General features: G+C 43.3%; 1 protein-coding gene across 1 annotated transcript in view; it reads right to left on the bottom strand.

The window, feature by feature from the left end:
- LHFPL2 (LHFPL tetraspan subfamily member 2) overlaps positions 1-13,496 on the bottom strand; it is a 184,920-nt gene extending 171,424 nt beyond the window's left edge. Inside the window, exon 1 of the mRNA XM_089658361.1 lies at positions 13,366-13,496. The gene's annotated coding sequence lies outside the window, so the exon portion shown is untranslated. The remainder of the gene's footprint in view (positions 1-13,365) is intronic.
- Positions 13,497-15,494: the final 1,998 nt, after the last annotated feature.

Genomic DNA, 15,494 nt, shown 5'->3' on the forward strand with positions numbered 1-15,494 from the left:
ACTCACCATGGGACCAGAAATTGTCCAATCCCTGGTGTAAATTTCCCTAGCACAGGCTCCTCCCTCTTTGAACATTATAGCCCCCCTCTTCTTCTTGGAGTGCTGACCCATCTCCTCCACCCCTCCCCTCTCTTTTCATAACATTTTATATGGTTTCCAGGAAAAAGAGGTTCTCTTTGAATACTTATGGGCATACACAATGATCCCAAGGGCTGTGGCTCTTGACAAATAAAAAGTTCCCTGGGCCCCGGTAGCTCAGCAGTAGGTGCCAGGGATGGAGAGAGAGCCATTTACTAATTTTTAGAAGCAGGCAGAATAATTCTCTGAGCCATGGCTCCTGACAATTTCCAGGCCTCTTCTATATCAATCTGCTGGGACAAGCTGGATTGCTTCCTTAGGAACCATTAACAGTAGGAAGCTGTCACACATAGAAGGGGTATATATTCTGCTTCCATATACGATGTTTGGCTCCCACAAAACAAGGGGGGGGGGACAGGCAATAGTTCAGGTGTTCTTATAAGTGCTCAAAACAGCCAAACTTTGGTCTGAACTTAAGCTGGCCATACATGAATTCAGTTGGTTCAGCAAGGACCGGCTGAAACTCAATCCATACATGGGCAGGCTTAGTGTATCAATCAATTTGATCCACTAGCTGGGAAGGCTCCCTGACTCTGCGGGCAGAACACAATAGCGCTGCGGGAGGCTGTGTTAATGGGGGAATCGAGCGATTTTCTTCAAATCGTATATGGACTGCCATGCATTCAGACCATACTGTTGGCTCTTCCCTTTTCAAAGACGAAGTAAAGGGCTGTCAGGTAGGCAATATGGGGCCCGATGGTTTCTAATGGCGCCCTGCATGTAGCCAAACTAATCTGCTTTAGGTTCCTTATTTCAGGTACTTATATAGCGCCATCAATTTACGCATCGCTTTACATATATATTGTACATTCACATCATTCCCTAACCCTCAAGGGGCGTACAATCTAAGGTCCCTAACTCACATTCATACATACACATACTAGGGCCCATTTAGACAGGATCCAATTAACCTACCAGCATGTCTTTGGAGTTGGGAGGAAACCGGAGTACCCACGCAAACACAGGGAGAACATGCAAACTCCAGGCAGGTGGTCCCGTGGCTGGGATTCAAACCAACGGTCCTAGTACTGCCAGGCGGAAGTGCTAACCATTTAGCCACTGTGCTGCCCATTCATAGGATAGTAACATTTAATCAGAGAGGTTGGTGTAATGTACCATGACTGTACAGGCCACGTCTTCTCCTGTATCAGGTCTGTGTATTTGTTTTAGTTTGGAGTCTATAGGATATTTAAATATAGTTAATTTAATGGAAGCACTACATAATATGCAAAAAGGATAACAGCCAAAATTGTCAACAAAATAAATGCAAAGTTTTACTGAATGACACTTTACTTATCAACCAATTGCCTGCTTCTTATAATATGGGTTCATTTTTGATTTCGCCTTTTTTTTATTTTCAGAAGTGATTTAATGCTGCTGATCCCTGGCACCCTCCTTGCAGCTACTTCCTGTCAATGTACAAGCAAACTGACATGGTTGCATAGAGATTCTCAGGGTGGGTTCTCTGATGGTGATGAACAGTCGACTATGTCTACACATGTTAAGAGAGCAACTTGCAATATCTATCAAAAGCCTACATGACAAGGTAACCGCACCGGAGCCCAACTGAGTGACAAGGACATAGCTTTGCACGCCTATAACAAGAAGGACCTGAATAAGAAGCCTGCAATGCATTGCACCAGCAATCAGTAGATAGCGGGTGCAATGTCAGGCTCCTGCACACTCTTCCTCCAGCTCTCTGCCTGTATCTCTGTTCAGGATTTTGGTTAGAAAGCTAGAGGAACTGGCAAAATGTGCCAATTACTGTGCTTGTAGTACAATGAGAAGTACAAGTCTGTCTGCCACAGTGACAGACTGCACTTGTAGTTTATGCATTGAACGTTTATGTATGAATGACGCGACCATGCTGGCGGATTCCCACACAGTTGTGCCAATTTAAATGTGACATTGACTGCAGAGAGAACTCCTGCATGCTGGGGATGAGGGGGATCCTGGGAACATGTTACATGTTTCACTCTAAATAGGGATGTAAAATGTTCCAAAAGGGTATACTTTACTTAAGTGCCTTTAAGTTTACTTTTAGTCATTGTTTTTATATATACAACATATAGAATAGTCGTGCACATGTGAAGAGCACCACTGACATAAGGTCGTGGACGCAACCCGGTAAGTCCCCGGTAACCACCAAAAATAGACAAAAAGCACAGGGGTTGCAGCACAAAAGAGCAAAATATTTAGGGTAATGTTTTAAAGGCACTCTCAAACTTTTGGTTTTTAATCACACAGAGAACAACCCCCCCCCCCAAAAAAAAAAACCCCACACATTGAATATACACACACACACAGACACACAGACACACAGACACACAGACACACAGACACACAGACACACAGACACACATATACATACACACTTTTTTTTTATTAGACACACACACACACATATATATAGAGAGAGAATAATAAACATAACAAGTAATATCAGGCAGAACATTACTACTATATTATCTGTTCAAACACGGTTCCTACAAGAATGTTTCCACACTCCCTTAAAAACACCACGACATTTCCAGATCTGTACATTGTGTTACAGACATATAATGTTGCTTTCCAGCAAAAGTGCTAGCAACAAAATTGCAACATATCACATGATTTTCAAATAACTGGTGAATTATTTTGATAGCAATTGCAGCCTCCATTTGTCTTTCTAAACAGAATTCCTTTTAGAAGTTCACCTTTGGAACATGTTACATGTTGCACCCTAAACACGGGGCAGCACAGTGGCTAAATGGTTAGCACTTCCGCCTGGCAGTACTGGGGTCGTTGGTTTGAATCCCAACCACGGCACCACCTGCCTGGAGTTTGCATGTTCTCCCTGTGCCTGCGTGGGTTTCCTCTGGGTACTCCGGTTTCCTTCTACACTCCAAAGACATGCTGGTAGGTGAATTGGATCCTGTCTAAATTGGCCCTAGTATGTGTATGTATGAATGCGAGTTAGGGGCCTTAGATTGTACGCCCCTTGAGGGTTAGGGACTGATGTGAATGTACACTATATATGTAAAGCGCTGCATAAATTGACGGCGCTATATAAGTACCTGAAATAAAATCATAAACACGAGTGGAACATGTAACGTGTTCCAGCTCCTGCCTCCTCTCCCTCGGATCCCCCCTCCCTGTGACAGCAAGCAGGGGATCTTCTCCCCACATTCACTGTGAGAATTTAAAAAACAGTGTCGGTGTGCAGGGCTCCGCCCACATGGCCGCATCATTCATTCGCAGAGTTCTGTGAATGAACTACAATTACCGTTGGCAGCCACCTTTTAGTTCTTAATGATCTAAGAGGGAACTAGTGAACACTCTCGTAGTCCACAGATTCTTCCTGATTTTCAGTATCGGATGTACAGGCAGACAGCTGATTGATAGTCTGCAGGATCCTGGCATTGCACTCATGATCTGCTGATCGCAGGTGCAATGCTTTATAGGCTGCAGTTTAAAAAATAATGAACGCACATTTTTTTTAACCTGCAAAAAAAAGGTGTGCATGTTATTTTATTTTATTATTCTAAAAGGTGAACCCATTCTATCTTTTCTAGCACTGTGCCAAGCCTGAGTAGTCCAAAATATTCTACTGGATTCCAAACAGCTCCAGGGGACCCAAGTCACAAGAACGTTAAATTAAAACACTCAAATTTGGAACAGAAAAAAAAAAAAAACACGAATTTACTGACCACAAAGAACGGAGCTGGACAAGGTCTACATTCACACTTCTACACTTTAATGCGTCTAGTACACAAATATTCTATTTTTCCCCATAGTAACCAATCATATTTCAGCAACAAAAGAAGCAAAGGCCAATCTCTACTATGATCTATACTTTTCTGCAATTTTCTTACATGCACAGTATAACAGGAGTCTTTCCCTGTGTACCATTACATAGGAAGCTTTTGTTTTTTTTCCCTTGCAGCCCGGGACATCGGTTTTATATTATAAAGTGACATATTCCTGCTGCACTCCATTACTCACCATCTAGAAAAGTCCACGTCACTTTGCCACTTAGTTTATATGGGGAAGGGGGAAGAGTGAAATAGCCAGATTGTGAAATCAATCTGGATTTAGGTCATTGCAAATGGAAATATTTACTGCAAGGCATATAATGTAGTACAGATGTATGGAAGGACACTTTTAATTAGGAATATAAAAGCAATGGAGGAACCAGTCCACCCATATCATGGCAGCTGACCTCACCTACCAGTTCTGTAGGTCTCTCAGGGACTTAGGTAACCAAGTCTGTGATCTGGCCAAAAAAAAATCAATGTGGGTGCACCCCACTCCAGTATGGATAAAATGCCTGTTTAGTCTAGGTAGAATCTAATATAGAGAACTTCCCTAATCTACAGCCGTGCATGCCTCCAGTCCCACAACAAATCCACTAAAGTGGCTCCCAGTGCTGGCTTCAATGTAGCGGAGGGGGACAACTGACAGCGGTTGCCCCATTGTAAGCCTATGGGTGATGTCATCGCTGCCGCTACACTGAAGCCGGTTATGTGATCATTGCCAATCACAGCTAGTGAGCCAATGAGGAGAGATTTAGGGGGGGGGGGGGTACGGGCAGGGCCAATCCGCACTGTATGTGTGAATGTGCAACCGCCGGTGGGGGAACCAAGAAAAAGATGCTCGGGGTTGCTCTGTGCAAAACCATTGCACAGAGGAGGTAAATAACTTTTTTTTTTTTTCTTTAAAAAACAACCTTTGAATTACTTTAAGCTTTCACAAAAATAAAACCGTAAGTGGATTTTCTGCTGGTTTCTATTCAGAGATTTTGCACTCTCCTGTTTTAGTAAATCAACTTCTATTCCTCTGTGCAGGAGCTTCCTGTAACACAGACCGGTCACTGCGGTTTTCTTTCCTTGCGGTTGGTCTTGTCTCCACACCGCCTGTAGTTTCCTGTAGGCAGCCTGTAGTGGGTGGAGCCTGATGGGTTCCTCCCACAGCTCTGCTATGTGCAGCACCGTGATGTCACTGCTAAGTTTCACAAGGTAATTAGTGGTGCACCAAAAAGGAAAATTCTAGTGCCGAAAACAAAAATTCAAAATGCACTTGGCCGAAAACCAAAACACGTCGTTATTAAAAATATTTTTTAGAAACAAATGCACTTTGATTAAAAAAACAAAAAAAACCCCAATTTTTGTAAAATATGAAAGAGGATGCTACGACGAATAAATAGATACCCAACATGTCAAGCTTTAAAATTGCGCACGCTCATGGAATGGCGTGAAACTGCGTACTTAATGTCCATGGGCGATGCTTTAAACATTTCTACAGGTTAGCATTGTAAAGTTACAGAGGAGGTCTAGAGAATTAGTGCTCTTGCTCGGACGTTCGTGGCAATGCCTTACATGTGTGGTTTGAATACATTTACATATGTGGGCATCGCCTATGTATGCGGCACCAATACGCGCAAGCACGGGGGGACAGGGGCACTTTAAACTTTTTTTTTTTTTTGCACTGTCCCTTTAAAAAAATTGTAATCACTTTTATTCTTATCACAAGAAATGCATGCATCCCTTGTGATAGAAATAATTAGTGACAGGTCCTCTCTATGGAGAGATATAGGGGTCAATAAGACCCCACATCTCTCCTCTGCATTGTAAAGCATAGGATCAAACAAAAGCATTGATCTAGCGCTTAAAAGAAGAAAAAAAAAAACAAAAAAAACAAAAAAAACAAAAATGGAGATGAGTGGAGGCCATCTTTCCTTCACTAATCTCTATGCCCAGTACCGTTCGATGGTTTCTCAGATAAGGCTGAGAACTACCGAGAGGCGACCAGTGGCGGCAGCAGCGGGCGTCACTGCGGGGTGCGGTTTTTTGGCACCTATATCGGTGCTTTTTTTCATATCGGCTGATGGACGAAAGGGGTGTTTTCAGCCTAAATGTGTCTGCCACCGAAATTTCCAAAAGGTAACAACTGAGTTCACAAAGGCAGTTGGTGCACACAGTGAATTTATCTGTGTTGTGGCCAGTTCACACTACCTGCGTTTCAGTTGCTTCTTTTCTGCATTCAAAATGCGCAGAAAGCAGGTTATATGGTTGTCAATGTCATAGTTCACAATATGGCTTGCAGTTCCAGTGTGTTCCAATTGCAGAAAAAAAAAAAAAAAAAAGTTGAACATGCTGTATTTTTTCTGCACAGATTTGTACTAGAACATGGTAAAACGCATCAAAAACGCACCACAAATGCACTGGAATGCACATGTCCCCATTTCAATTGAAGAAAAAGGAGAGAATGGAATGCATTAAAAAAAAACCAGGGTGGAACGCATCAAAAACGCAACAGAATGCATCAAAACCGTGCATGCAAAAACACATCTGGACAGCGTTTGTATAGTGTGAACCAGCCCTAGAACTTCTTTTATTGCTGTGTTCCCACTTAGGAGATTTCCACTCACTTCTTCTAAAGACACAACAGGAAGTGAGAGGAAATGTCACTGAAACAGCAGTCCCACAATGGGATTTCCCTTTTTTCCCCCCAAATTGAGAATGAACCTCACCAACAGGGGACCAGATATTAATAAAAACCTGGCAGAGGTTCAACCCCCCTTTTCAAGCCTATCCACAACTAGAAAATGTTTCCGACGATCCATTTTCAACAATTCAGATATTACATCAATGAGGGTATATAGAAAGCCAAGCACTGCTAATATATAACAAGTAATGGGCTTGTAGTGGAAGCCTAATACTTTGTGGTAAACCTTGAGTGTACAGAGCGCTGTCACAAATGGTCCCAGCAGCATCACTAGTCCCATTTAGTTCACATGTACAACAACAAAGCAAAGGATTCTGGGATGAGTCATCCTGAGATCATCAGTTACCTTGTAGAATGCTAACAAGTAGATTATATCAGCTTGGGGCATCTCTCAGTGCCAAGACCATAACACAGGCGCCATCTACATCCAAGACAAAGTGCCATTAACTGAAGAAGAATCACGTGCAACAAATCAGACCTCAGCTACATGTAGTGAAATCGCAGATTCTTTTCTTCTTGGGCATTATAAAATATTGCATTTGTACGTAAACTTTTTAAGGGCTCATAAAATACTGATATATATATATATATATATATATATATATATACACATACATACACACACACACACACACACACACACACACACACACACACACACACACACACACACACACACACACACACACACACACAATTTGCTGGCAGAAAGTACAAGGCAATCTACCACCTCGAACCGTGCGGTGACCGATAGAACTTAATATGTAAAAAAAAAAAAAAAAAAAAAAAACACGACAACAAAAAAACAACAGTTCAATGTGCCAGGATAGGTGCATCGACACTGCAGTGATCCTACACCACAATGCATTGGAATGCTGCGGCCGGTGTGAATAGACCCCTAGGCTAGCCACAGATTATGCCTCTCTCTGTCCTTCAACCACGGTGTGTCGATGGGGGAATCCTTCCCGTTGCACGATTATATTCTGATAGCAGGAGGTTTCCCTGCAATCAAAATACAATGCCAGCAGTGATCATATGAAAAAGACCCAAAAGGCTAGTTATACTGAAGTTGATCAATAGATCAGTTTCGGTACAACCATCCTGCCCATAGATGGATCAAAATTCAGCTAGTTTCTGCTGAACCGGCCCAATTTCAATCTGTCTATGGCCGGCTTAAGGGCTCTATTGTGTACAGTGAAGGGAGAGGTACCGATGTGTCATAAATAACAAATTGCACCAATTTCTTTTTTGCAACTTTATTAAAAGTAACATTTCAATAAAGCTGAATTCCATGTGTGCATATTTTTGCATAGTTATTTATTTTAGGTACTTCTATAGTGCCGTCAATTTACGCAGCACTTTACATATATATTGTACATTCACATCAGTCCCTAACCCTCAAGGAGCGTACAATCTAAGGTCCCTAACTCATATTCATATATACACATACTAGGGACAATTTAGACAGGATCCAACTAACCTATCATCACGTCTTTGGAGTGTGGGAGGAAACTGGAGTACCCGGAGGAAACCCACACAGGCACAGTTACATTGATCCAGCTTAAATTATTGCAAGTATGCATGTGCCATACCTGGCCAATCCCTGGAAATCAGTAGACACGATCGCCGCTAAGTTCCAGGTGCTGAGATGCTGCCCTGCTGCTTAGTGAACGCAGGAGGCCACTTGCTTGGCGTGAGCACCATTCATAGAACACTTCCGTCAAGGTGCAGATGGTGATGTCCCTGACCCACGTCTCCACCCTGCCCAATCAGAGAAAACTTTTCATTTACTGAGGAAATGCAAAGTGCTCTCTATATGGCACCAAGCAAATGACCTCCAGTGTTCACTAAGCGGCAGGGCAGCCACCCAACACACATGCTGTTGATAATCACTGTAGCTGTGTCTACTACAGTGATTTCCAGCTTCCAGGGGATCCCACAGGTATGGCACATCCATGCTGGACCAATGTAAAAATTGTCATAACATGGGAAGCTGAAAAAAAAAAAACTGCATGTTTTTTTTTTTGCAGTGGTATAAAATGGACTTTCTAGGACTCGAGGCAAATTGTCTAGTCTATGTGTTGGGCAAGGTTGCCCAGCGCAACTCAATGCATATGGAGTAAAGGAGCACTAAGGTGTTCCCATTTTCATGCGGTTAGGCCTGTAAACCATTCACACCGAAAAAATCTTCTTCCCCTCCTGTAGTCCAATTTTTAACACCAGCATGTACACACGAATGTACACACATACACATGTTTATAAGTGTGAACAAGTAAATTATGCAGAAATACAGACCATGGATGCAGAATTCTCTACTTTGATGTTCTGCAACTCAACGCAGAACCAGATTACGGAGCACAATGCAGTTGTGTACATGGGCCCCCGATAAACAATACTGCGGAGTTCAGTTTGGTAGAGATACACACTGTACTGGTCTGAACGCAGTGGTTTTTGCGCTCATGTGCATAAGCCATAAGACCTTACTAAACAAGTCCCTTAAAGGAAAAAAAAAAAAAAAAAATCTGATTTTTCCTTTAAATTTCCTCACATTTGATTTGATTTTTGCAGACTTAGAAAATCACAGCAGATAAAGTCTGTGAAAAAAAAACACTGAGAAGCAAATGCCTGAGCTAGACAGCATGCTGGTATCCATGGCAGCCATCAGGAAGCTGACATCCTTTTCATTACTGACCATGCACCTAGAGAAAAGAACAGCCTGCCTATCCAAATGTAGATGTGTGGATCCATTGACAGTGGGGGTTCCTGCGCACTGCACAGGAAGACAATGGCTACCCAACAGCTGCTATGGTTACCAGAACACTGCTTGGCCATGACAGTAGGCCTCATGCACACTGGACGTTTTGAGAACGCTGGTAACGTTAGCTGTGTAAAGTCACGTTTTCTAGCGTTTTTGCATTAGCATTTAGCCGCAATTAGCGGCAGTTTCCCGCATTTGCGTCTTAACGGTTTCTTTTTTACCAAAAAAAAAAAACATCCAAAAACGCTGGTTTGCTGCATTTTTCAGCGTTAGTGTTTTTACAGCTATAAACTCCTCTAGAAACCCACTAGTCCTGGGTTTTTTTTCCAGGCAAAGAACATCAATTACAGTCTGTGTGCATGGACACATAGGATAACATGCTGGGGAGTTTACTGGCTGTAGAAAAAAGATGTCAAAAGCCAAAAACAGCCGCTGTAAAAATGTCCAGTGTGCATGAGGACTCAGAACTGCATCTGTGGCCTGTTGTTTTCTTAAGGCTAGGTTCACATGTGCGGGTGGTGTGGCTGTGGATCTGCACGAATATCCGTACAGAGGAATGTGGACCCGCAGGTGGGTGCCATTAGTTCTAGTGACACGCCGCTCGCACTGGACAACGCAACCATACTGGGAAACAAGGTTCCCGTGCAGGTAGCGTTGTCAGAAGAAGTGCAGGGACTTCTTCCCTGCGTATCACAGGGCACGGGAGTCTATTCAAATGAACGGTTTCTCGTGCCAGTGCAAAACGCGGCCCGCTAGGTCACATATATGTGAACCAGGGCTAAGTGCACAGTCATACCGGTGCAATTTGCTAATGAAATCGCATCTAATGAATGTGAATGTCAGTGTCTTAACATGTGCAATTTTGCTGCAGCGTGATTTCTAAAGTAGTTCTTGCGTTACTTTTTCTGCAGTTTTGCGGCAATGTCACATACAAAGAATATAATGGAAATCGCATTGCAAATTGCAAGAAATTGTTAAAAATCTTCACAAGTAGCAATAAAGTCTTCAGAAATCACACACAAATCGCAGCAGTGTGACCGGTGACTTAGGCTACGTTCACACTAGCGTTGTGTGCAGGCGGCAGAGAGGCGTTTGGGAAGCGTTTTTACCGCTTCCCAAATGCCTCGGACAATTCTGCACATTGCAGTCCATGGTGCTGTTCTAACGGGAGTGTTAGCGTCACGGAAAAACAGACGCCTCTGGTCCGTTGCGGACGTTTGCGGAGCATTAAAAAACGCTCTGCAAACGCCGGACCAACACTTGCCAAACGCTATAGGGGCGTTTGGCAAGCGTTGGTAAAACAGTCAAGTGTGAACGAGCCCTTAGTCTGATGTTATGAGATGTTCTGGGGGGATAGATTACATTTTATTAATAGAGACTGCACTTTGGGTCAATTCCCACTGACTTGCGCTAAAATGTATAGAAAATGGATGCACATTTCTATCCATTTTAGTAACACACTGACGTCTGTTAACCTACATTTTGACATAGGCTGACATGTATTTTAGCGTGCGTTAAAGCGTTACTGCATTTTCACAGGATATCCTCTGCATTGCACTGACATCTACTTACATCTGTTGGGTTAAAACTACATTTTAGAGCAAAGCAGGTCAATGCAGTGCTATGGTGTGAATAGGACACATTGGAAATGATTGCTTGTCCTTTCGTTGATCTGCATTTTACAGCTGAGCAAAAGCGCAGATCAACGCACTGGTGTGAATTGGCCCTTAAAGCGGAACTAAACCCATCAATTTCATGGTTTCATAAAAACAGTTACATTCCTAGAATGCTGGGGATGCTATCACATTAGCTTGTGTCCTCAACCAAATTGTCACCATCAAATGGCTGGTGTCATAAATGATCACATGTGCAGAACCAGGGCAGTTGCAGATCAAACAGAGGCTAAGATGGCAGCTTCCTTGGCTGAAAAAGAATAGGAGGGTTTAGTTTTGCTTTAACAGTTACAAGTTGATAGCAGGTAAAGCTACATATTACAGCCTTCACCCACAAAATAAAAAAATATCAAAAACAAGAACAAGACAATGAATTTTCACAAAAAGTTATTCTTTTGCTGCCTTTAATCTTAATCTTGGCACTTCTGCCTTGCAGCGCTAGGGTCCTTGAGTTGAATCCCATCCAGGACATTATCTGTATGGAGTTTGCATGTTCTCCCTCTGTTTGGGCGATTTCCTCCTCAGAAACACTGCTTGGTTAAATGGCCCGAATATGTGTGTACGTATGAGAGATAGGGACCTTAGACTGTAAGCTTCTTGAGGACAACGACTCATTTGAATGTAGAAAATATATGGTGCTGCATACACTGCTGGGGCTGTATTAATGTCTGTAATAAATAACTAAGATGGGAGCTCTGCTGGAAGTGCAACAAAGACCAGTACAGCTAGAAAAAAATAAGTTCAACACATTGCCGAGCACAATACTCTGTTCTCAGCTGAAGGACACTGCTGTCCTCCCTAGGAGGCTGGGTGGTCTGTCTGAAGATACAATCACAGCCTTCCCCCACCCCAATCTACCAGTCTCTGTACTCATCCCCAATGCAATCACAATACATCCCAGTGCAGAGCACACAGCTGCAGGCCAACCACCGATCCCCCTTCCCTGAGACTTCAAACATGGTGTGTCATTGATTATTCTTTATGAACTTACTGATGGGGGAAGAAGATAAAACACACTTCTGCTGTCATCAAAGGACACGTGAGGCCAATCTACTGCCCCCTGTGGACAGAAAGCAGAACACAGCTGCCATAGGAAGACCACTACCAGAAGGAACTTTTATTATTTTTCCTGGACACTGGAAGGAATGAGGTTATTGCATGAAATCACACCTGGAAGACACAGCAACTGCAATAACACAGCCTCACAGTGGAAGAAAAAGCGCAACATTCAGCTTTCATCTTAGTTCATCTAACTAGTTGCTATTGTAACAATGGGTTGATTTTCTAAAACTGGAGAGTGCAAAATCTGGTGCAGCTGTCAATGGTAACCAATCAGCTTCTTACATCAACTTGTTCAATTAAATTTTAAGAAAAAAAAAGGAAGCTGATTGGATCCTATGCAGTGTCACCAGAGTTTGCACTCTCCAGTTTAAGCAAATAAGCCCCCCCCCGCGCACTTCAGCTCCAGCCCCCCCCCCTGCGCACTTCAGCTCCAGCCCCCCCTCCCTGCGCACTTCAGCTCCAGCCCCCCCCCTGCGCACTTCAGCTCCAGCCCCCCCCCCCCCCTGCGCACTTCAGCTCCAGCTTGCATCAATGGACCCAGAACACTGATAAAGCAGGATGGAGTAAATAATGCTAAAACACTACAAAGTTTTATAATATCCAAAACTTCTAGATGTCTATATAACAAATTAAAATTTGTATTTATTATATATTTTTTTGGCCAAAGCGTCCAAAAACTGCATAAATAAAATATAAACATGCAATATAAATACATTTATATAATATTTATTATAGTATTAAACACACACACACATATATATATATATAGAAAATAAGAGACTAAAATGTTCACAATTTCATCTGCATAAATTTACAATATAAACTCATTTTGTAACAGACTAAACTTTCCAAGACTCATCTGTGTTTATAATATAATGCCTACACGATATAAATGTATAAAAAGGCTAAAGCTTCCAAAAACTCATCTGCATAAATAATTATAAACATTTATAAATAAAAGACTAAAACTTCCAAAACTAATCTGCATAGAACACTGGGGATGGATTTGGGGGTGCAGTCACGTGATCAAGTACTCCCCCATCACTAGGCATACAAGCCCAGTACAATGAAAAGCTCAGAATAACCTTTCATTGGCAGGCTGTCTGCCTTACATCCCCCATAAACAGCAATAGACCCCCCTCCTCCTGTGAGCTCAGCCCCCATTGATCAGTGCTGGGACCCCCCCTGCCCCGGTATTGGGATGAGACGTCTGGGCTCCATAGATCACAATGAAGAAGCTGCACTCACCCCATGGATGGATGGATGGATGGCTGTGTCCGGCGATCAGCCCGCACCGGTCTCTCCTCTCCCCGTTATACACAGAGCTCCCTCCCCCGGCTCTCATTGAACGTGCACTGAAAGCCCCAGCAGCAGCCAGCAAGCCGCCCGGCCGGCCTATCCCCGCCCCCGTGATGTCACCTGACCCGCCTCCTCCAGACTGGTAGTCAGACGGTCCGCGTAGGTTTGGGGAGAGTGCGGGGATCCCTACACTAGGGGGGGGGGGGGGGGGGAACTCCTCTGCATGGAGGGGATCATCCCAAACTCACACACGGAGCTCTGTGCTCATCACAGCTAAACATTGTCCCCCACCATTGAAAGCAATGGAAAGTCACGTAGATATGCGCTAATCTGCGTTGTCATGCGTTTTCATGGCGTGTTGCACTGCGTTGTATTAGTCCTCATGCACGCTGGATGTTTTTTATTTTACAGTGGCTGTTTTTGGCTTTTGGCATTTTTTTCTACAGCCAGTAAACCCCCAGCATGTTATCCTATCTGTCCATGCACACAGACTAGTGGTTTTCTAGAGGAGATTTTTAGCTGTAAAAATGCTCTAACGCTGAAAAACATGGTAAAAAGGCTGCAAACTGTTGTTTTTGGACTTTTTTTTGACACCCCCACCCAAATTTTTTTTGGTCTAAAAAAAACACAAACGCCGCTAAATGCCAATGCAAAAATGCTAAAAAAAAGCTGAAAAGCACGTTTTTAACGTGACTTTATACAGCTAACGTTACCAGCGTTCTCAAAACATCCAGTGTGCATGAGGACTAAAAGCTGAAAAATGCTAATAGAAGTTGAAAAACGCTACAATAAACAGCTATTTGGCATTTATGAGTGTTTTTGAGCCTGAAGATTTTGCGGGAGTCTAATTTTGCTAAAAAATGCAAACGCTGAAAACCACTAAAAAACGCTGAAAAAAGCTAATGCAAAAAAAGCTAAAAAAGCAACAAAACTCATGTTTTTAATGCAGCATTCTGCAGCTAACGGTACTGGCGTTTTAGTTTTTTAGGTGTAAAAATTCTCTAACGCTAAAAAACGCAGCTATCCAGCATTTTTGAGCCTGAAGATTTTGTGGGAGTACAGTTTTGCTAAAAACCGCAGACACTGAAAAAAGCTAATGCAAAACTGGGAAAAAACTCACGTTTTTATTGCAGCATTCTACAGCTAACGCTACAGGCGTTTTTATAACGTCCAGTGTGCATGAGGCGACCTCAGTGTGCCATAGCACACCTAAACACATTGACGCTCTTCATGGTGAGTTTACATGCGTTATGGTGCACCAGCAGGCATTCTGGCTTAATGCACATCTGTACGCCTTGTTAATGTGGGTGTGATACAGCCTACGACTGTGCAAGGGTCGGGTGTACCTGTCCCATTCATGTCAATTGGGAAGACTTGTGTATACCTGCCTACCTCTGACTCCGTCTAATGCAGGCCATGCATTGTTCGAATTCTGAACGATTTTTTCGTCCGAAAATCGAAACGTTCGTTCTGTAATCCAATGGTGCCACCAATGATTTCATTGACTACTTGACTACTACTTGATGACTTGACTACTGTAACTCCCTCCTCACCGGCTTACCTCACCGCAGGCTATCCCCGCTTCAGTCTATCCTGAATTCGGCGGCCAGACTTATCCACCTTACCAACTGCTCCGTATCCGCCACCCCCCTCTGTCATTTCCTCCACTGGCTTCCGATTGCACAACGGATAAAATTCAAAATGCTAACACTGACGTACAAAGCTGTCCATAACTCTGCCCCAAACTACATCACCGATCTGGTATCCAAATACCACCCAAAACATACTCTCCGCTCCTCACAAGACCTCCTACTCTCTAGTTCCCTGGTCTCCTACTCCCATGCCCGTCTCCAGGACTTCTCCAGGGCTTCCCCCATTCTCTGGAACTCCCTACCCCAATCCATCAGACTATCACCTACTCTCCTCACCTTTAGGCACACCCTGAAAACCCATCTCTTCAGGGAAGCCTACCCCACTCCCTGCTAATTGCCGATCTCCTCCACTCTTCCCACCACTCCATCCCCCACAGCTATTTCCTCCTGTACCACTATCCCCTCCCTCCTAGATTGTAAGCTCCA

Source organism: Staurois parvus, unplaced genomic scaffold (assembly GCF_062004578.1).
Source record: "Staurois parvus isolate SC_StPar_1 unplaced genomic scaffold, SC_StPar_1.0 ptg001065l, whole genome shotgun sequence".
Lineage (NCBI taxonomy): Eukaryota > Metazoa > Chordata > Amphibia > Anura > Ranidae > Staurois > Staurois parvus.